Here is a 22,749-nt window from a genome sequence, read left to right as displayed (position 1 = left end):
ATATGAATTGGTTCTAACTCTCAGCTAAAATCTTAAATTTTTTAAATCATAATTCAACCCCTACTCCTTCTTCAAGGTTGGTAAATTCTTTCACTAACATATAGGTTCTTCTTTATTGAGCCAACTTATGTGGGAAGTGTTTCTTAAAACCATACCATATGTTCTCAATATTGAAGTTAAAGCTGCTACTTGCTGCAACAGTCTCTAATTCTAAATAAGTACTGTAATAGACAAAATCAAACTTGTACTAACCAAGAGAAGTAAAACAATAATTGGATGAACGAAGGTACTGAGCAAGTCAGCTGCCATTGGAGACTGCTCACAAAGCACATCCCACTAATGATGGGATGGGCCTTTTTCCAATCTTTTAAGTACTTTCCGTATAGTCTCTGTGTCATGGTGTATTGTAATCAAAGTTCTTTTCCTTTTATCTTTAACTTTTTTAAGAATTTTCTTGAATTCATAATGTTTCAACAATTTGGTAACCAAAGTTAAGTTCATCCCTATGGGCACAGGCAATATTTCTTGGACAGTGATCAAATTCACCTTTCTATGTTGGTATGATACGACAGGTGCCTGATAGGAAAAAGCACATCCTTTGATTTTGACAAAGTTACAAATGCACAAGTTAAATTGAGTTTCCTTCACTGTGATCTCATCTACTATTATAGTGGGGCATGCTGCTCTGAGGCAGATACAACTTTGTCTTGTATACACAGGCAAGGTTGTCTGGTTAATGGGATGCATTTCAAAGTGAGAAATACTTTGCTCTGTATCTAAGTCTAAACTCAGAGCAGTTAGTTAAGCATATGTCACGGTATTTAGAATTCTTGATGAGATTCATGGAATCTGTCTTGGACAAACACATATTTACATCCCCAAACATTTCTTCTTTCTTACACAGTTGCATTTGTAATTTTTAGCATTTGACCCAGAGACTTTTGGTGTTAAAATCATAGGCTTTCCCTTGGCACTTATATACTAGTCACATGATGTGGAAGTGGCGCTGCATTAGCTGTGGTTACAGCAATAATCATAAATGACACAACTCTCTAAGCTACACCTACTTGATTATCTATTTCAACGACAAGTCGTTCTGTTCTTTAGGGGATTATTACACTGTGCTTATCATTTTACTCACACTCTATTTATTTTCTCGAGAAAGTTTTAATTTCAGTTTGTTTTTACCCATTGTAACTTTCTAAAGTGCCTCAGGAGCCTTCTTCACTCGTGAATGATGGGTCTAGGTGCTTTGTTCCTTAATCTTGATTGCAGTAAAGGTGGTGAGGAGCACTTGGGCGGTCACCAGATGTCGCTGTAGGACAGGAAAGAACACAAGCACACCACCGTTCTCAAGGTAAAGGAAAAAAGGGAAGTTTATTTTCTGACTCCAATATTTATCATTTTAAAAAAGTGACAGCGGATTGGAGGGTGACAGTGACACCTCTCCAATGACACTGGTTAAACCAACAGTCCATCAACTCTCTCCTCCTCCATGAAGAAATGCAAAACAATGAGTTATTTACAGAAAGTGTGTGAGAAAGTTCACTACAAGAATGTCAACATCAGAAGGCATAGAAAATCCTAAAAAACCAGGGTGACACACCCCTTGTAGTTGTATGCCTGTTTTGATTAGTATTATTGTATTATGGCTTACCTTCGAGGAAAATCTGTCCATAATTAACTCACCCTTTGCTGCTTTCTTTGCCTCTCCATCCGCCAGCTCATTTCTTTCCTCCAATTTTAAGCTCACTCTCTGGTGTGCCTTAATATGCTTTTTCAGGTAGCTGAACTGCTTCCAGCAGCCGGTTTGTCTCTTCTTCCCTTGTGAGGTTAGCAGTCCCCTCTCCTTCCAGATGGCTCCATGCACATGCAGGACTCTGAATGCCTTTTGCTGTTTCTAAGGCATGGGTCCATGCATTTATCTCAGCCTTCTGTGCAGAGGTACCCGTTGGTAAGGGTCCAGACTCTATTACCTCTCTGCAGGTAGTCACTGTGTACTTTGCATGTCGCTTTCCACTGGCAATGTAGCTGCTCCCGTCAGTGAGCCAAGTCTCTGCATCGTCCAAAGGAGTGTCCTTTAAGTCTGGGCAGCAGGAGTAGGTAGCTTCAATGGTCTCCAGGCAATCGTGGTGTACTGCTTCTCCTTGATTCCACTGAGAATGGAGGCTGGGTTGACAATATTAGTCACCACTATCTCTACATCGTCTTGCTCTACCATGATGGCCTGGTATTTCAGAAACCTCTGTGGTGAAAGCCAGTGGCCACCCTTTACTTCCAGTACTGCGGACACTGTATGGGACACTAGCACAGTCATTTTTGTCCCAGGGTAGACTTGGGTGCTTCTTCAATATTCAGCACAACTGCTGCTACATCTCTGAGGCAACCTGGCCATCCTTTGGCTGTTGCATCTGGTTGCTTAGAGAAGTAAGCAACTGCCCTTCGGTATGGACCCAAGTCCTGAGCCAGTATTCCCAGGGCAATTCCTTGCATGGAAAAATAGAAAGAATGGTTTACTTGCATCTGGAAGTCTCAAGGCTGGAACTGACATAAGGACACTCTCTAGCTGGTGAAAGGCCCGTGTGGCTCCTTTTGTCCACTGGAGATCTCTGTTTCCATCGGCAATAAGAGCACAGAGGGGTCTGACAAGCAGTGCATAACTATAAACCCACAGCCGGCACCACCCTGCCATGCCTAAGAAGGTTGGGAGTTCCTTTGTTGTCTGGGGTTTTGGGGTTTGGCCTATGTCTTCCCTGCCTTAAAGTCTGCTGCTCAGCACTCACTTCTTACCCCAGGTAGATTACCTTCTGTTTCACTACCTGTGCCTTTTTCTTTGAGACTCTGCGTCCTTGGAGTCCTAGGAAATTCAAAAGGCTTACCATCCAGGCTTCCCTCGTCCGAGTGGCTACTAGAAGATCATCCACGTACTGCAACAGCCTCCTTTCCTCTTGTGCAGCTTCCCGGGACTCTGGGTCTATGCAAGCTGTTCTCCAATCGGAGTGGGGAATCTTGAAGCCTTCAGGCATATGGACCATGTGAGCTGTGTTTGAATGCAAAAATTTTCTGGCTGCATTCATGGATAGGGAGGCAAAAGAAGGCATCTCTTAGGCCTAAAACAGTGAACCAGGTTAGCTCAGGTGTTAAACAAGTTAGTAAAGTATATGGATTTGCTACCACAGGGTATAAATTCTGTGTTATCTTATTGACAGCCCTCAATCCAGTACTATCAATTATTGGGCTGATTCCTTCCCTATCTTCCTTTTGAGGGTACTGCTCAATTCTCACTGGTTGTGTTCTTTCCTTAAGCTTGATTACTATGTGGGGGCATTTTTCACCCTCCCTGGTACAGCAGAGGCCCCTACCCTCGAAAACACTTATTTACTTATTCTAGTTCTCTTTACTAATGTCTTTCTTAATTTCAATGGCTGTTAATGTTAAGCCTAACATCTTTATATCATTTGCCTCCAGAGTAACCTTTCTCATTTGAGAATGTTTAGCAAATGGAGCGAATTGTACAAAAGCTTCTAAGTACACATAGAACACATGTTACTTTAAAGGTTTGCAAAAGTATTCCTTCTCAGACTGGCCAGTTGTTCCCCGCACTAAACATTTTCCACAAGTACTAAAGCTTTATTTAAAACTGAATATATGGCCCTTGTGTTGACTAAAATTCTACCCTTTTCTTTCTTCTGATCTCACTGCCTCTTGCAGAGGGGTCTGTTACATCCTAGTTCTGGATGAAATTGAACTGCCAGGAGGGGGATGGGTTCGAGTGGGTATACTTTTGGAGCCCAAGCCTTCTTCCCTTTTGGGGAGGTCATCTTTATCCTTCCTCCCTTACCGTAGGAGGAGCCTTTACAAATCAGATGTACTCATTTTGTGAACTGTAATCACTTTGCATTTCAGCATGATAATCTTTGTTTGACTTCATATGTTGCTATCTTATGCTGCATGCTGAACAACACGTTTGATTTACTTTCTCTTTGCCTTGTCTTCCTTTTCAAGGGCCAAGACCAGAGGGCGGTCTGATCTCACAGTCTCTTTGCCATTCTGGGTGATTTCTTAAAACAAAAAGACATATCAGCATACAAAACCCCATCCCATTTACCTTTCTATTTTAAAACAGAATTAACTGCAATGAAATATTATAAATCTTCTTATTTTCTGAGCTACTCCTACTGGCAGCCTTCTCCCAGTGAGCCCCTCCTAAAAGGGGCTAGTTGAGCAACCTCTTTGCTCTGGTCAGTTCTCATTATCTCTTTCTCCTTGCCCTATCTCGCTTCCACCCAAACTTGTCTTTACAAAGCTTCACAGTAGTTTCTCATTCTTCCTCCTACACACACACACACACACACACACACAGCTCCAGGTGGCAGGTATCAGATGTGATTTCCCACACACGAGATTTAAGATCTTAGGTCCTGAATCAGCTTGATCAGAAACCTTTAATTTACACTCTGGGCATGTGCCCTGACGCTTATTAGAACAGCAATACCAGCGTTTCTCACAAACACCGCACTGCAATAATACTAACGCAGCGTGCCAGCCTCTTGATGCACTGAAGGAATTGCCCGCAGAGGCAGGCTATTCTGCTTATTACAGAGAACTCTAAATCCCTACAGCAGGCTGTTCCCAGTCCAGACTTACTATAGTACCAGCTGAAGTCTCATAAACTCATTCATCTCTTCTATCTAAACTCCGTTTTACAAAATATCAGTCCTTTCTAGTTCTCTTCTTGCACAATCTAATTAAGCACTGTGTCTACTTACACTCGTTTTACTGCCTTGCAAAAAGGCTGTGTTTGTCACAGCAGAAACTCTGATACGCCCACAGACATACGCACACCCCCCCCCCCCCCCCTTTATCTCAAATTCACTAGAGCCAGGGCTTGAATTGCTGTGAGGGGAGAATTCTTGGAATTCCTTTAATTTGCTTTACTATAGTTAAACATAAATCACCATACCATAGTTCTTCTGTGTAAAATGCTACTCTTGTTGCAAACAAAATCTTAAAATCTCCACAAACACCACTATACAATCCGAGAATCAAATTACCACAATGCAGAGGAAGAAAATCACCACACAAAATCACTGGGAAAGGGCATATCTCTCAAAGTGCCCACTTCTGTCAACACAACATAGCATACCATAATTCAGCATTTACTCACATCAGTTTTCCCTGGACACAAATCAAAATAACAGCACACAGTCCAGAGATCAAGTCCAAACATTCAGGGCAAAGGAACTCTCTGAGCTCGTACTCACGGTTAAAATGTACCAAATCTACACAAATCACTACATTTAAACACAATAAATACAGTCACTGACGTTTCTCCACCCGCTTCTCCGCGGGGCACTTCTCTCCCTGCCCCCACAGCCTGCTGCAGCATCAGGCCTCACTCGGCTGCTTCAAACACGGGTAGTACTCACTCCCCCCACACTGTAGGGCACTGTAGATCTACTCTCTTTTATACACCATACACTTATACACTTGCACGATTAGAAACACAGTGCACTGACCACACAATGCATTAACCATACAGCGACACAGTGTTTGACACACACACGCATATAGAGATTCATTCGACCCACCCCCAGGGTCGCTAGCGGCTGGTCTATCAGACAATGAACCCCCAATACAGTGTCCGGACACTACACACATATACACACATAGACGTCCACTCGACTCACCCCCAGGGTCGCTAGCAGCTGCTCTATCAGAACAATGAACCCCCTCTCTAATCTAGCTGCTCCACCAGCTACACCCAGACGTCTCTGAGTGATTTACTCCCTAGTTCTCTTTTCCCCCGGGGGCCCCTCAGTACATACCATATTCTCCTCCGCAGCCAGCAGGTCCTTGTCTGTTCTTGCAGGAAGCAAGTCGAGACGAGCGGAGCCCCACTAGGAAAAAAATCTTAGGGAGCACCTTGGAGGTCTGTCTATCCCCCCGCCCCTGCAGGGGCAGAGAACTCCTGCCTTGGCTCACCGTAATGTTTTGCGGAGAAAAGAAGAAAACTCTACAACTTTGTCAAAGTTGTAAAGTTGGTATGTTTATTACAGCGCTGGATGCATGCGGAGATTGCTCTCTTCAAAAAAGGCATGCGTACCTCTGAGAATTTCAGGTCTCTTTTTATCTCTCTCTTAAATACATATGCATACAGTTTCACAATAGGTTCATACATATTCATTTTTATGGGTTTCCTGTGACATTTACCACTAGTTCCTTTGTATCAGAAAAAATTCCGAGGTCAGGTTGACTTGCCCTTACAGCAGTCTCTGTCTCCTTCTATCATCTTCTGTATCCCGCCTTTATCTCTGTCCTTCGCTGAAGTAACTCCACTGAGCTTAGACCTTGCAGTCTAGCTAAATAACTATGGTTTCTAACTACAGACTCAACTCAAAAATGTACATTTCACTTAAATGAAAATGGATTTCTATCCTGGAAAATTTTCACTTTGCTTCACTCACCCTGGGCTCTGCCTCAAGCTGTGCAAATTCCATCAGTGCCAGCAGGCAGAGCTTGGGGTGAGGGGCAGAGGGAATCAGCCCAATTCCTGCCCCAGGCAAGGGACCCAGGTACATTGTCCACACTTTGCCCAGCAGTGTTCATTTGCATTTCTAAAGCTCCTCTGCAGGCTGCCTGGAATGAAGCTTCTCTTCCAGGGCAGCCATCTGGTGAGTCACATGTGGCCCACAAAGAATATGCTTTTTTAAAAAAAAAGTATTAACTATTGATGTTCAAAGTATTACAGTTAAATCTCTTTGATTTTGCAAAATGCAACATAAAGGAGAATGTGGAAAAATCCAGACCAAAAAGTGATTCTCACACTTCTGTACCGAACCTACCTGGCAATATAAAGTGGGAATATTATGAAAAATTTTTCCCATGTTGTAATTTTGTCACTGAAACTTCAGAGAAAACAAAAACTCTCCAAGAATCTCTTTAGTGTAAGAGAGTCAAAGCATTCCTTGGTTCTGGCCAGGATGAGCAACAGAAATAATTTCTTTCACAAATAGCCCAGCTGTGCAGAGAAAATCACTCCCTGCCATGTGAGTTTTACTAGATTTTTCCTAAAGTGTATGTAGTCTGAACCAATCTAAATCCACTGCTTTAACGTTCATTGCTTCCAAGTTTGTAAGTTTTTAGTATTTGGTTTCCTGTTGGACCCGGATTTCTTCCCCTCTGATGTGTGAATTCAGTCTCCACACTCCTGGATTTCCTTCTCAGCCTTTTCCAGCCCAGGTGTCTCCAGCTCTGCCGGGGGCAGTGCCTGGGGTAGTTGTTGGTTGTTGTTTGCTGCTGGGTATTCCCAGTCTGTTGGGATGTTAAACTCATCTCCAATGAGTGGTATAACACCCCTTAAATAAAATCTTTAAAATTCATTTCCCAAAGGCAAATACAAACCAAGCCTGAGCAGAAAAATAAGATTTAAAAGAAACTAAATTGGTACATTTTGCAGCAGTGCAATGGCAGGCAGCCCAGAGTGTGGGTGTCAGTGAGCCCCAGAGTGGAATTGTGCCGTAGTGTTCCCCAGCAGCTGTGGCAGTGCAGGCCCAGCCAGCACTGAAGCTGCAGCAGTGGCAGCAAGGCTTGGCCCCAGTGGCTGGAGGTGGCAGAGGAGGGTGGCCAGGATTGCAGAGGATTCCAGGCGAGGATCTGTGGGCAGGCGCAGGGGCTTGGCCCGCTGTGGAGCCCTGGCTGCTGCTGCGTTGCCTTCAGGGCAGGCTCAGGGGCGGCCTCCCATCCTCCTGCTGCGGGCGGGAAGTGCAAATCTCCGGGGCTCCAGAGCCCTTGAGGCCAGGCTGAGGGGTCCCCCCGTGTTGAGCTGTGCTGGCGGCTGTTTCTGGCCTCAGGGACACTTGGCATGGGCCCCTTGGCCACCAGTGGTGCTGCTTTGCACTCCTTAGGCAGGAGCCGATGTCCTGGCTGGGTGTTGGCAGCAGCAAAGTGCCAGGGCAGGCTCTGTGCCAGCCCAGCTTCCTGTAGGAGAATATCCCTTGATATCTGCTCCAGTGATTGCTGAAGCAGTGAGAATTGCTTTTGCCCCCCTGTTAGGTGCCATGGTGTCAGCAGAAGATATTGAAGCCTTCCTGCTCAGGGCATTTCAGTGCCAGGCTCTCACAAGCACCCACAGCTGCGCGGGTTGAGCTGAGCATGGGGCGGTGACCTGCGCTGTGTCTGATTCCCCTTCCTTCCCTCCCCTGGAACAGGGTGTTGCTTTTAGACGCCACTTGTCCTGGTTGCTTCAGAGTACTTTGGAGAGGCTCCATATCTAATTTTCGCTATTTTCCTGGGGCTGCCAGAACTTCAGGGTTCACTTCAGCATAGGCCTGGACAGACATTTGACACAGAGGTACAACAGAACCGGCCTCTGTATCCCTTTTTATAATATTAATTTGTGTTACGAGTTTAGTGATCATATCCCTTCCCAGTAAATCATGATAACACTTAGGAGCAAATAAAAATTCACGCATTTTAAACCCATCTCCCAGATCTACTAACAGTGATTGAATAAAACCATACACCTTTCCCACCTATCCCCTCACTAATGAAACATATTTTGAGCATTTTCCCCCCCTTAAGTCTAAGATTTAGAGTGGATTTAGAGACCACTGTGTCCATCAGGAAATGCCTCCTCTCAATGCAGACTCACTCTGAATGTTCTCAAGGGCTCCAGTGTGGAGGGTCCCTGGTGCGATGGGAGCTGTGACAGCCCTGCCAATCCATGTCCATCAAGGGGTGGACTTGCTGGTCCTGAGGGTGCTGCAGTCTGTGCTTGCAGTGTCCTTGTGCCCTGCAGCTGGAGCCCTGGTTCCTTGCCAGGGGCTGTTTGGGTGGGCTCTCCCCTGCCAAGGAGGGCAATGCCTCTGCCAGGTGCTTGTGGCCGAGCCGTGCCCTGGGTGCTGGGGCTGCCTTGGGCCCTGGGGTTGATCCCTCGGGGGCTGTAGGAACTGTGCCATGGCCTTTGCCTTCAGCTTGGCCTTTTGCTGCTCCCTTCTTGCATTCACCTGCTGTGCCTTTGTGCCCAAGGGCTGCAGGGCCTTCTTGTGCCCCTCCTGCAGCCCCCTCAGTGCCTGTGGGTGCTTGTCTTGCTTTACAAGAGAGGTGTCTGCTCGGGAAGGCAGAAAAAGCCTCTCTTGGAATGGAGTAAGGAAACCCCCTCCTTCTTAATTTCTAGACTAGTGAAATGAAGGGACTATCAGGCAAAGATTTGGGAATAGGAACAACAGTTCGTCACTAGTGTGTGTAATAAAGCAAACAAACACCAACAGCTGCGGCACTGACAGCAAACAGAGCCCGGACCCAGTCCTGGCCTTTGGGCTGCGGCGCTTTGCCCTTGGGTGCAGTTCCGGGCACGGCCGGCAGGGGCGCTGGTGGCTCCCGCGGGGCGGGGTAGCGCATCCCTCCCATGGGAACCTCTCTGAACGGAAATAGAGCAATCCCTTCATCTAACTCTTTCACTTTTTTACCTTCTCTAGCCTTTGTCCCGTGTTTTGAGAAAGAATTTGGAGAGGGCTGCCTTTTAACTGAGCTCCTAGTGTTTTGATAAGGTGCTTCCTGTAAAGAGAGAGAGTTTTCCTGAACAGCTGGAGCTGTGATTACCAAGGGGATGTAACTCAGAGCAGGACGGCATCAGGGGAGGATATCCCGCCGAGGCTCGGTGGGAGTGTGGGCAGGGTCTGCTGCGGATTTGGAAGAGGGGGATCTTTCCGTGGAGCCCAAGGCGGAGCGTGGGTAGCCCCCACATGGCTGATGGCGGCTGATCCGGCAGCTGCCGGCAGAGCAAAGGCAGGTGGGAGAGCCCGGCAGCAGCGGTGGTGCCCAGCGCAGGTGGCACGGGCAGGGCAGCCGGGGATGGGATGGTTGGGACCCCCCCTGGGTGCGGTGGGCGCGGTGACCTCGGAGCAGGCGGCAGGACAGAGCAACCCCCATCTTCCCCAGCATGGCCGGCAGAGCGGCCGCGGGCCAGGCAGTGGGAGCAGGGCACACAAATTGAGCGACAGCGCCGGGGCAGGTGGAGCTGCCCTGGGCAGTGAGGCCGCACCTGGGATGGAAACCGGGGCAGGCGGAGCTGAGGTGGGCAGCGAGCCGGGACCCAGGACAGGCGCCTGGGCCGCGAACGGAGGGGGCAAGACCTGCAGAGGATCCCACTCTCTGATTTTTCCTCTTATTCCCTTCCCTTTCATTTCCCCTTTTTCTTTTCTTGTTTTTTTTTTCTCGGGGCATTCTGATACTTCAAAGATTTTTATTCTCCTGAAATCTCCTGTCTAATATATGGCATATTCTCTTTCTTCTAGATTAAATGGGTTTTTACAAATAAATCCAGAGCCTAGCAAATCTAAACTTCTGCATGGATACTTTGAAATGGACGATGAGCTAACTCATGACCTCCTAATGTTTTTCTCATCACCTTTTTATTTATCTTTTGGCAAATTAAGCATCTTTCAGTTACTTGCTTTGCAAATCCAAAAATCACAATGCACCCATAGTTCCTTTAAAAATGATCACACAAAGCTTGTGTGCCCCAGTGGGTTTTCTGATGCATGTCTTCTAATATTTTCTTAGAAGCACATTTTATTAAGTAATTGTCTTCCATCATGAAGATGGAAGACATTTCCCTGATTTATCTTGTTCACTTCCTGTCTTCTTTAAGTCTTTTTTCTCGGCTTCCCTAAACTTTGGAATTTCCGGTTTTTCCTCATTTGGAGTTAATATTAACATAACTCTTTCAACACCATTTTCTGATGCATCCTTAGCTTTGTGATCTGCCAAATGATTTCCTCTTATTTCTGGGGTCTTTCCCTTTTGGAGTTCCCTAACATGTACTATAGCTATCTCTTTTAGGTAATTGTAATGCCTCGAAAACATCTAAAATAAGTTCCTCATGTACTAGTCCTTTTCTTCTTGAATTAAGTAATCTTTTCCCTTTTGAAAATTTTTTACAGGTATGTACTACTCTAAAGGCATACCTTGAATCAGTATATATAGTTCCTTTATTTTGTGTTAAATATTCTAGTGCTCTTTTTAAAGTATATAATGCACAAGTTTGAGCTTACTAGTTTAAGGTTAATTTCCCTTTTTCCATAGTTTGCATGTTTTTCCCATCGACTACTGTATACCCTGTATTTTCTCCTTTTGCAAGCAATTGTATCTCAATTTTTTTCTTTTTTTTTCCCTGTATCCAACTTAATAGTTTTCTGTGTCATTTTTCAAGATCTTATCTATTCATCTTCTGCCTCTGTTTTTCACATTCACTAAAAACCTAAATACCACTTTTCTTTCAACTACACACACAAAAATAAAAAACTTTTTTCTCACACTACTTTCAGTACAATACACCTCCCTCCAAGGAGATATAGTGAAGCTTAAAATACAGAATCTACATTACCTATACTTTCATTCATCTACATTCACTCACTTTTATTTCTCATTCACTTCCACACATTCTTTCCCACCCTCAGGACACAGAGTGGATCCCTGTTGACAGAGAATCACGGGTCCCTGTGGCCCCCCCTCACCTTGGGGTTGGCCTCTGGGTCTCAGTATCTCCGGGCCTCCTGGGAGGGCCCTGACTCTGCTGCCTCCGGTGCCGTTCACCTGTGAGGCTGATTTGTGTGTCACTCACACTCTTAGCCACGGCCCCTTCAAACGCCCTGGGGACAATGGCCCCTTTGCAGGTCACCTGTACCTTATGCCACAGCCCCCACACGCCCAGGAGAACAATGGCTCATTTGTGGGTCACACACTCCTCTTTCCACAGCCCCCCCCTTCCCACCCACCTGGGAAGCTGAGGCTGCTTTTGTGTGTGACTCACTCTCACACACAACAAGACAACAATAAGGTACCTTTTGTTATAAATGATCAAATCGAGAGCCAAACTTATAAGAAAATTTAGCAAAGATTTATTAATTTGTCTGTGCGACTGAAGTTCGGTCGTCAAAACCAGCACAGCCAAGGGTCAGCGTCGAGCCCGGGTTCGGTGCTGGGTGAACACGGATCTGAGTTCCGAATGTCAGTCTCCCCCTGTTCACAAATGCTGCCTGACACAGCGAGTTCTTTTACAGTTTATTCTGCTCGAGGCAGAGATGACCGAATGTTCTTTGTGTCTCTTCCCATGCATAACCGTGTCTTTACCTGTGCAGAGGTGGACAAAGACTCAGTCCCGGTGTCTGATGTTGTCAGTAGACTCTGGGGAAGGCAGCATTCACATGCATCAGGGTGGGGCTGTGGATCATCATGGTAGCTGTAATCTTCGAGGCGTTAATCACTCTTGGCTGGACCCTGTGACCCGGGGAAGCCAGCGATGATCGCCCTGGAAGCTTCTATTCTTTCATGTAAAACCCCGATGTTTATCTCAACCAAGTCCAGGAACTGGATGTATATGAATAAGATGCTGTTCCCTGCCAGGGTGGTCAAAAGACATAGTGTGGATTTTACAATATTTTATACATTAATAGCATGAATTATCTCTTCCATATACTACACTTTCACGTCACCTATTACAAGTTTAGGTGTTTCTGGCCAGTCCTGATGCTCTTGGATATCCCTCAACCCAGCTGTGCTGCCCAATCCCAGATGTTCTTGAGCATATCCTCAATCCGGCAGAATTTGGCTCAGCCGTGGATGCTCTTGGAATGTTAATTCCTCAACCCTGCAGGTTTTCATTCTGGATGCTCTTGGGCTCTCTTATCCCTCAAACCAACAGAAATTTTAGGAGCCCCTTTTTTCCCATTTCCTAGTGGATTGGGCTTGGAAACTCCTCTGCTCCCTTCCTCCTGAGGGGTCCAGCCCCTCTCTGGGACCCAGTCCCAGTTACCCCGGGGGATTCTCTCACTCCTCTTATCACTCGCTGTGTCTCTTTACTGGCTGCTTCCCTCGAGGAAAGTTGGAAACGCAGCGTGGGAGACTCCAGCACTCACTTGGCAGGTGTGGGACAACCAGCCCTCGTCTCATTCACAACCCAAAGTAGAGAATGCGGGGAGAAGGGAGCCCGGGAGCCCAAACAGCCCAGGCATCCCAAAATGGGGAGAGGGAAGCAGGGGGAGCTTTTGGCATTGCTGGGACTGCCAGCAGCCTGGGCAGGGCGGGCACCAGGCACAAGGGGGACCCCCAATCCAAGCGTGACCCCAAACAGCTGGGACAGGGGGGAGCCCCCGAACACCAGAGGGGAGGGACCAGGGATGGGGAACTCCTGGGAGGCTTTTTCAGGGCTGAATCTTGGTGTTTGGGAGGTTTTTCTGGAGCCCAGATGGCCAGTGACTTGTAGAGATGGACTTGGGCAGAGTGACCTTCAAACTCAATGTGTGTTGGGGAAGATGAAACAGGAAAGCCTTATAAATACGATTGTCTGGCAAAAGATTGTGTGAACATAAAAAGTATAAGGAAGACTGAAATGAAAGCAAGCTCTGAGATACCTCAGTTAGTGAACAACTGGAAAACAATGGTGTGGTTCAACTGAAGGTAATCCCCTTTTGATGAAACAATTCTCTCTGCTCGCAGACAGATCCAAGGGTCACAGCAGATCCTACAGCTTGGCAGAGGGAGTCCAAAGAGGAGTTTTTAGGGTTTAAAATGTAACACAGAATGGTGATGTAATGATTTTTACAGGCTGTATGTAAATGCTATAGGATTTGTATATTGTACTAGATTGGTTAGTGAGAAATATAATATTTAACACAGAAGAAAATTGATTGTATTGTAACGGGACCCTTCCTCTCTTACGCTCTTCTCCTCTTACTCTCTTACCCTCTCATCCTCTCTACCCCTCTCTTCTCTCAGCCCTGCTCCGAGCTGTGCCTGGTAGCTCCAAGCAGGGCCCTGCACCCAGGCCCTTTGCAATAAACCGCAAGTTCCACAACCTGGCTGCAGAGATCTCTGGTCTCCGTCTGTCCCGACCGTCCTACCCCCCAATGCTCCTACAAGCGCGCTTCTCCCTTGTTTTCCCCAAACCAGGATTTCCCATTGCCAAGGCCTGGGAGGCTGCGAGGAAGAGGAAGATGCCCCGGGACACTGAGGCAGGTGAGGAGGAAGTCAGTGCCCCTTTCCCCTCTGTGCTGCTCCATCTCCCAGCCCAGCATGGACCGGCTGCAGCACAGCCCTGGGGGGATCTCCTTGCCCTTTCCTGTGGCACGGAGGCAAATCCCATCCTGTCCTTGTCCTTCCTCCTCCAGAGCAGAAGCTGAGCATGGAGAGCAGAGAGGACAAATGCCCGCGGCAGAACCTGGTGGCAGAGGCCGTTTTGAGCGGCTCTACGGCGCAGGAAGCCAACGGGGAGGAAAAGCCCCGGAGATGCCACACGAGGAGGGGCTGCAAACGCAGCCAGTGGGGATCTGAGGGGGAAAGAGCCAGCCTGGGCCGGGAAGGCGGCCGGAGACGGAGCCAGAGCTTGGAGCTGGTGCTCCATGAGCAGCTCCATGATGGGGAGAAGCCCCACACGTGTGGGGAGTGTGGGAAGAGCTTCCGGTGGAACTCCAACCTGATCAGCCACCAGAGGATCCACACTAAAGAGAAGTCCTATGAGTGTTCCAAGTGTGGGAAGTGCTTCAGCCGGAGCTCCCACCTGATCACGCACCAGAGGACCCACACTGGAGAGAAGCCCCACGAGTGTGGGGAGTGTGGGGAGTGTGGGAAGAGCTTCAGCCAGAGTTCCCACCTGATCAGCCACCAGAGGACCCACACTGGGGAGAGGCCCTACGAGTGTTCCAAGTGTGGGAAGAGGTTTCCGACCAGCTCCAGTCTCCTCCAGCACTACTGGATGCACAGGGAGGAGAGGCCCTTCCAATGCCCCGACTGTGGGAAGGGATTCAAGCACAACTCCACCCTCATCACCCACCGGCGCATCCACACTGGGGAGAATCCCACGAGTGTCCCCCGTGTGGGAAGAGCTTCTCCAGCAGCTCTCACTTGACCCGACACCAACGGAGGCACCACTAAGGGAAGCTCTGTGAGTGCCCCGAGTGCGGGCAGAGCTTCGTGCGCTGCTCCAGCTCCATCCCCCACTGGAGGAGACACTTTGGGCACAGCCCAGGTGCTCCACATTCCCTGTGATCCATGTTGGGAACACACCTAGCTGTTTCGCCTTTTAATTTCACCTTAATTTTTCTCTATTCTCCATCTCTTTGCACTGCAAAAGCCAAGAGGAATGGATCTGTCACCTCAAAATCACTCAAATCCCAGTGAAAACAGCTCAATCTGACCCCAAAAAGAGCTCAAACCCACCTCAAAAAACTCAATCCCATGCCAAACTCACTCGATTCCGCAGCCATCAGGCTGAGATGAGGTTGGGAAATGATTTAGAGTCGTGGGGTCTCCATTAGAGTGGTGGGATGGAGATTGTGTGGGGCTGGGTGTGTGGGATGTATTTGACAGCAAAATATGAGACTTACTGATTTCTCTCCCGTTCATGTTCAGTCTGTTGCAGTTCTGTTTGCAGAGTGCCGCCTTCTCAGCTCATTGTCTTTGTGTCCCTTTTCTCTCCTGCCTCTCTTTGCCTGCTCTGTTTCTCTCTCAGTGTCTCCCTGGGCCCACGGACCACCAGAGACCCTGCCCTGATTTAATTGACCCAGGCACCACCAGAGACCCTCCCTATATTTAATTGCCTCAGGGACCACCCAATACCCTCCCCTGATTTAATTTATCCCTCCCCTGATTTAATTGACCCCTGCCTCCAAAGACCCTCCCCTGATTTAGTTGACCTTTCCCTGTTTTAATTCCCCTTCCCCTGATTTAATTGACCCCTGCCCTGATTTAGATGACCCCTCTGTCCCCACAGACCCTCCCCTGATTATTTATTATTTTATTTCCCAATTACTATTTTAATTCCCAGTCCCAGGAGCTGAAGTCCTGAAGGCTGGCAGGGAATGTCTCTGTAGGATTTTGCTCCATTTCCCTTCAAGGGCGGGAACATATTTTCCTGGCTCGGAGCTGGAATTGCAAACTTCTGGAATGTGTGCAGGGCAACATGGACTGGGATCAAACATGGACTAGGATCAAATAGGGATTGGGATCAAATATGGACTAGGACCAAACAGGGACTTGGATCAAATAGGGACTGGGATCAAATATGAACTGGGGTCAACTATTCACTGGGATCAATTATTGATTGGAATCCTACAGTGTGAGATAAACTGGACTGAGCTTATATAGACTGGGATCAAATACGGGCTGGGATCAAATATGAATTGGGATCAAAAATGGACTGGGATCAAATATGGACTAAAATCAACTATGGACTGGGATAAACTGGACTGGGATAAAATGTGGACTAGGATAAGCTATGGACAGGGATCAAATATGGACTGGGATCAAATATGGATTGGGATCAAATGGACTGGGTTCCTACAGACTGGGATAAACTGGACTGTTGTTGTATGCTGTAATGTCCCATTTTGGCCTTCCAGGTCATTCCCCCAGGTGTGCCTATGCCTCTGTCCCTTCCCCCTTGCCCCCATGCTGAGTGAGTCCTGTCAATCAGGCTGAACATTCCAGCAAGGCGTCGTGTGGTTGGTCAAGTTCAAAGGATGCCACTCAGGCCCAGGGGTCATTGGCCTATCTGGGTGTCATCTTCCCCTGAGACCCTGCCCCTCTCACCTGGTTGGTGGCTCACCTGTACCTCCCCTCCCCCTGTCCCTGAGCTTAAAAAGGCAATCAGACCATGCGGCCGTGGTTCTGTTGGAGCAGTTGCTCATGTTCAGACCTCTGTAACCATGGAATAAACCTCTGGACATTAAACCCTCCAGCAGAATCCTCTCCTTTTTCTCTCCACCATCGCCTGAAGCTATTCCTCCTGAGGTAACGGGGTTCCTAACAAGCCTGGACTTGTTCAGTGCCCAGCTGCAACCACCAGCAAGCCAAGGTATCTCTGGGGTGATACACCACAGTTGCTGCCTTTGGCCCAGCAGCAAGGGTCAGACTGGCCCAGGCACTATCTAACTGGTAATATTGGGAGCCTTTTTTCCAATATTTGGCGTCTCTGGGTGGGCAAAGCGACTTTGCAGCCTGAGACCGACCTGCAGTACCTTGTAGAATCTTCAGGCAGCCGTGCATCCAGCTGAAAGGGGCTTTGGTTACAACGCCCTCAGCTAGAGACTTAGGGAATATTCCCAGAAGAAGTTTCGTGGACTGTTCAGCACCTGTGGAAAGCCCAGCTCCTTTCTGATGAACAGATTTTCCAGAGGAAGAACAGGGTAGCCTCTCTCGCCTATAGAGAGGTCCTGTTCCGGTGAAGAGACCTGCCTGTACCCAGCCAGCTACAGCTTCCATTTCAGGTGAGTATCTCTGCTCTCGTTAGAGCAGGAGCTCAAAAACAGACTCTGCCATGAGTTCTGTTCCTTTTTGCCTTTGCATTTTTGGCTGCGCAGCCCCACAGACGGGAATTTATTGCGTTCTAGCTTTAGCTTTCTGCTGCATATGTTACTCTCTTTTGACATTCGCGCCGGAGTGAGAGCTCTCTGCCCTTCCCCCCGGCTCTGCAATACAGCGTGCTCGGCTCTCTCCACGTGGTCGGGAGATCTTTCTCTCTCTCTCTCTGTGCGGGGGAGGGGGGGCTCTCGGCTCTCTCGCCGCGGGGGACTCTCTTTCTCTCTCTCTGTGCGGGGGAGGGGGGTTCTCTGCACACGCGGTGTGGGGGGCCCCGGTTTCGGCTTGCCACGTGGCGTGGCTGCTCTCTCTGCTCCGCGGGGGGGGCTGCATTCCACGGCGGGGGAGGCTTTGTTTCTGCCTCAGCACTGCAGGGCGTGCCCTGCTGCTGCTGCCCGGGAATTTTAAAAGCAGTATATACAGCTGCATTGTGAAGCTTTTGTCGGCTCGTTATCGCTTTCCATCTGTGTTTTTTTTTTTTTTTTAAATCGGTAGCTGATTTTAGCTTTGTTTTTGGTCAGGCGGGATTTAGTACTTTGCTTTTTATATCTAACATGGGTTTGAAATTCAGCATTGTACAAAAAGGAGTGTTTTATAATATTGTTAGCATTTTAGACAGTGGTAATGTTAAGTTCTCTAAAGGAAAATTGAAACAGTTTATAAGATGGCTTTTCCTCCACTTCCCACAAATCTCCCACAAATCTCACAAATCCACAATATTAAATTCTGGGATAAAGTTGGGAATGAATTGATAACCTTAGGACAATCTGGCAATGCACCCTCAGCTAAATTTTTGTTTTGGAGTTTACAAATTCGAACAGCATTGCTCAAACAAAAGGAAATGGAGAAAAAGCCAAATTTAAAGCCATGTACCTCTGCTCTCCCTGTTTCTCCCTCTCCTAGCTCTAAAACCCCTAAACCTCTTTCCCCAAAACTTGGTATTTTAAACAGAGCAAACTCATTAGGATGTCGACTCCCAGAGTCTGCTGAAATGCCTGAGTTGCCCTGTCCACAAGGCCCTGGCCAGGCTGCGTGGAACCTTTCCCAATCCCCTGTGTCCCATCCTCTGAAACCTACAGCACGTGTTAGCTTTCCAGAGAGCAGTGATGCCCAAAGTTGCCCCCAGGGGGTCCACAAGATGGTGGATGCCACGTGGCATCTTCCCAAACCTGGTCTTCGTCTTCCCAAAATCCTCTTAAGCATCCCGAAACTCCAGCCCCATCCCCCTCTCCTCCTGTTCCTCGTGACACCTTCCCCCCTCCGCCTCCCTTTCCTGCAATTCCCTCAGCTCCACCCCTCTACTCCTCCCAGGGGGCGTCTGCTGACGTGATGTCACCAGGCATCCCCGCCCCCTGCTTGCCCCCTGACCCCGCCCCCTGTTCCCACGGTTTCCCCGCCCCTTGCCAGCCCCCTGTCCCCCTTGCGTCCCTGCCCCCTCCCCGGGTTCCCACGGTGGGGACACACCCACTGCCATCCCCCAAACCTGTAGCTGTGATCCCAATGCTTCTGTTTCAAGGGATACAGAGCAGGGAACAGCAGATTCAGTGCATAGTCCCATGTTGTCACTGGCTCCTGTTACCTTTCAGCCTGCAGCTCAGGGGGGAGCAGCTCCAACTGCTAATTGGAGTCCTTTTGGACGACAATTGATTAAAGAGATCTGTAAATCTCATAAAGAATATGGTCCACACAGTCCATATTTCCGTGGCCTGTTAAATTCTGAACTGAGTAGGACTGTAGTGATTCCACATGATTTAAAACAGCTTTTTTCCTGTCTCATGACCTCCACGGAATTCAAATTATGGGAAATAGCATGGAAACAAATGCTGAATGATGCTCTCCCAGGTTTGCATTCTGATCCAAACACAGCCAAAGACAACAGTGGTAACCCTATCACCATTGAGCACCTCTGTGGTGAGGGCCAATGGTCTTCTCCCTCAATCCAAGCTACTGCAATTCCGGCAGAAACACTCGAGAAAGTAAAAGAAGCAGCTGAAAAAGCGTTCTTTTCACTACAACCTGAGGGGCCTTTTGAACCCTATAGTAAAATTAAACAGCTACCATCAGAGCCTTTTTTGTAATTTGTCGAAAGGTTAACTAGAGCTATTGAAATACAAGTTAAAAAAGAGAATGCTAGGGAAGCAATTTTAGAGGAAATGACATTTACAAATGCAAATGAACAGTGTCAAACGGCAATCCTGAGCCTTCCTATCGAACCGTCTCCAACCTTAAAAGATATGCTCATAGTCTGTAACAGGAAAGTGCCTCTGATGAGAGTGGCTGAAGACACCAGACCAAGGCTGCTGCCAAGACCACCTCAGCGTGTCGCCGTTGCCAGCCCTGCACCTTTTCCCTCTGCACAGCAGTACCCTGGGCAGCAGCAGAGACCAGCAATGGTTGAGCCCACAAAACCATGCCTGCTTTGTAACAACCTAGGGCACTGGAGTAACCAGTGCCCCCTGAAAAGGGAATTTGATGAATTTAGAAATGGCAGGGGAGGAGAACTACAAGCCCTCCCTGGGGGTCAACAACAACAAAAAAACTGAAAAGACAGCGCCGGCCTGCCAGGCGCGCAGACACAAAAAGAGCAGGCCAAGGGAATAAGGGTAGCAAAACAAATCAAGCGCGCGATATTAATGTTTGTGTAAGTGAAGCAGGTGCTTCAAAGACTGTGTATGATTTAAGTGATCCTGTGTTAACCTCGTCTTCTGTCAATGAGCCTTACAGGTTGCAGCTGACTGAGTCACTCCATCTGGAGGACACTGATTGGCATTTTGTGTCTGTAAATCCTGAACAGAAAGGTACTTGGAACCGGATTCGTTGTAAGTACATCGTCATTGGGGACACCAAACACACACCACAAGAGATCAGAATTGCTCCAGGAATGACAACATCAGATCCTGAGCAATTTGTTCTCGGCCTGCATTGTTTCCACCCACCCCTGTTTCTTCCCAAGGGACAAATTGTTGCACAAGCTATCCCTGTGCCATCTTTACCTGAAAATATCAAAAAACAAGGGCCCACAGTCGCCCGAGTACAAGTTATTGGGAAAGACAAACCCAAATTATGGTGTAATGTCAGTGGGGGTGGGGAGTCTAAACGCATTGAGATGCTTGTAGACACAGGTGCAGACTGCACAGTGATTCCAGTACAAGACTGGCCAGCACATTGGCCTTTGCAAAATGTTGCTGGTCATCTTCGAGGTGTAGGAGGTCTGCAATTGGCAAGACAATCCAAAAGCATTATTCAATTTGAGGGACCAAACGGACAATTGGCAAATATCCGTCCATTTGTGTTAGATTATTCGGAACCTTTGTTAGGGAGAGATTTAATGGCCCAGTGGGGTGTCACAATTGATATTCCAGACTCTCCACAGCATATTTGTACAGCAGTCATTGAACAACAGCGCCCCACCCAAAAACTGAAGTGGATAACAGACAAATCAGTTCAGGTGAAACAGTGGCCGCTCAGTAAACAAAAAATAAAGGTGCTTGAGGAACTAGTAGAAGAGCAACTAAAAAAGGGCCACATTGTGGAGACCATGTCCCCATGGAACTCCCCAGTGTTTGTCATCCAAAAAGCTGACAAAAAGAGATGGCGGCTCCTCTGCGACCTCCGACAAATTAATAACGTAATTGAAGATATGGGTTCTCCCCAACCTGGTATGCCATCCCCAACAATGCTTCCCCAAGATTGGAAATTAGCTGTTATTGATATTAAGGATTGTTTTTTCCAAATCCCCTTGCACCCTGACGATGCACCGCGTTTTGCATTCTCAGTTCCTTCTATTAATATGGAATCCCCTATGAAAAGGTACCATTGGACCGTTCTTCCTCAGGGATTAAAGGTATCTCCAGCTATCTGCCAGTGGTATGTCTCTTCCCTGCTTTCCCCAGTACGTGCAGCCGCAGAGAAGGCCATTATCTATCATTATATGGATGATATCCTTGTGTGTGCCCCCAATGATGATGTACTCACACATGCGCTTGACCTAACGATTGATGCATTGATTGTTGCAGGGTTCGAGCTCCAGGAAAAGAAAATTCAAAAGATGCCACCTTGGAAGTATTTGGGCTTAGAAATTGGAAATAGGACCATTGTTCCTCAAAAACTAGAAATCAATCCAAAGATCAAGACCCTTGCGGATGTCCACAAGTTGTGTGGGTCTTTGAATTGGGTAAGACCATAGCTCAGTCTGACTAATGAAGACCTTGCCCCTCTTTTCAATTTATTGAAAGGGGGAGAGGACCCAGGTGCTCCTAGGTCTATTACCCCAGAGGCACGGAAAGCTCTAGAAAAGGTTCAGTTTGCAATGTCCAAAAGACAGGCCAACGGATGCCGGCCTGACCTGCCATTCAAATTTATCATCCTAGGTAAGTTGCCACACCTCCATGGAATTATTTTCTGGTGGGAGGAAAAACAAACACCTAAGGCAAAGAACACACCAAAAAAGGACCGGGACCAGAGGGACCCTCTCTTGGTCATAGAATGGGTTTTCCTCAGTCACAAAAGGTCCAAGAGACTGACAAAGCCTCAGGAGCTGGTAGCAGAACTGATCCGAAAAGCAAGGACCCGGATCAGGGAGTTAGCAGGATGTGATTTTAAGTGCATTCACATTCCAGTTGAGTTAAAATCAGGTCAAAATACTATGAAAATACTGGAACAATTGTTTCAAGAAAATGAAGTGTTGCAGTTTGCTCTGGATTCCTACTCAGGACAAATTTCAGTAGCGCGGCCCGCTCACAAATTGTTCGAACAAGATGTTCAATTTACCTTAAAACTGAGAAGTGCTCTAAGTAGGAGACCTTTAAAAAGGGCTCTAACTGTCTTCACAGATGCATCTGGGAGGTCCCACAAGTCCGTTATGACTTGGAAGGACCCTCAAACCCAGCAGTGGGAGACAGACATTGCTGAGGTGGAAGGTTCACCTCAGGTTGCTGAATTGGCTGCAGTTGTTAGGGCCTTTGAAAGGTTCTCAGAACCATTTAATCTGATCACAGACTCTGCATACGTGGCAGGAGTAGTATCCAGGGCAGATCAAGCAATACTGCAAGATGTGTCTAACATCACACTTTTCTAATTGCTCTTAAAACTGGTAAAGTTAGTCACTCACCGAGAGCAACCATTTTATGTGATGCGTGTCAGGTGACACACTGACTTGCCAGGGTTTATCGCTGAAGGTAACAGAAGGGCAGATGCTCTTGCTGCACCTGCAGTGATGGCCACTCTCCCAAATGTTTTTGAACAGGCAAAAATCAGCCACCAGCTTTTCCACCAAAATGCACCTGGCCTGGTTCGTCAGTTTAACATCACTCGAGAACAGGCCAAAGCGATTGTGGCCACATGCCCAAATTGCCAACAACATGCACTCCCTACAGTGAGTACGGGAGCAAA

The 22,749-nt window shown here is 47.6% G+C and overlaps 2 pseudogenes; one reads left to right on the top strand and one right to left on the bottom strand.

The window, feature by feature from the left end:
* Positions 1-22,749, top strand: part of LOC131570213 (uncharacterized) — a 1,483,036-nt pseudogene that overhangs the window by 549,944 nt on the left and 910,343 nt on the right.
* LOC131570235 (zinc finger protein 271-like) overlaps positions 1-22,749 on the bottom strand; it is a 558,758-nt pseudogene that overhangs the window by 503,972 nt on the left and 32,037 nt on the right.

Source organism: Ammospiza caudacuta, chromosome 33 (assembly GCF_027887145.1).
Source record: "Ammospiza caudacuta isolate bAmmCau1 chromosome 33, bAmmCau1.pri, whole genome shotgun sequence".
In the NCBI taxonomy this organism is placed as follows: Eukaryota; Metazoa; Chordata; class Aves; order Passeriformes; family Passerellidae; genus Ammospiza; species Ammospiza caudacuta.
This window is presented reverse-complemented; position numbering and strand designations above follow the sequence as displayed.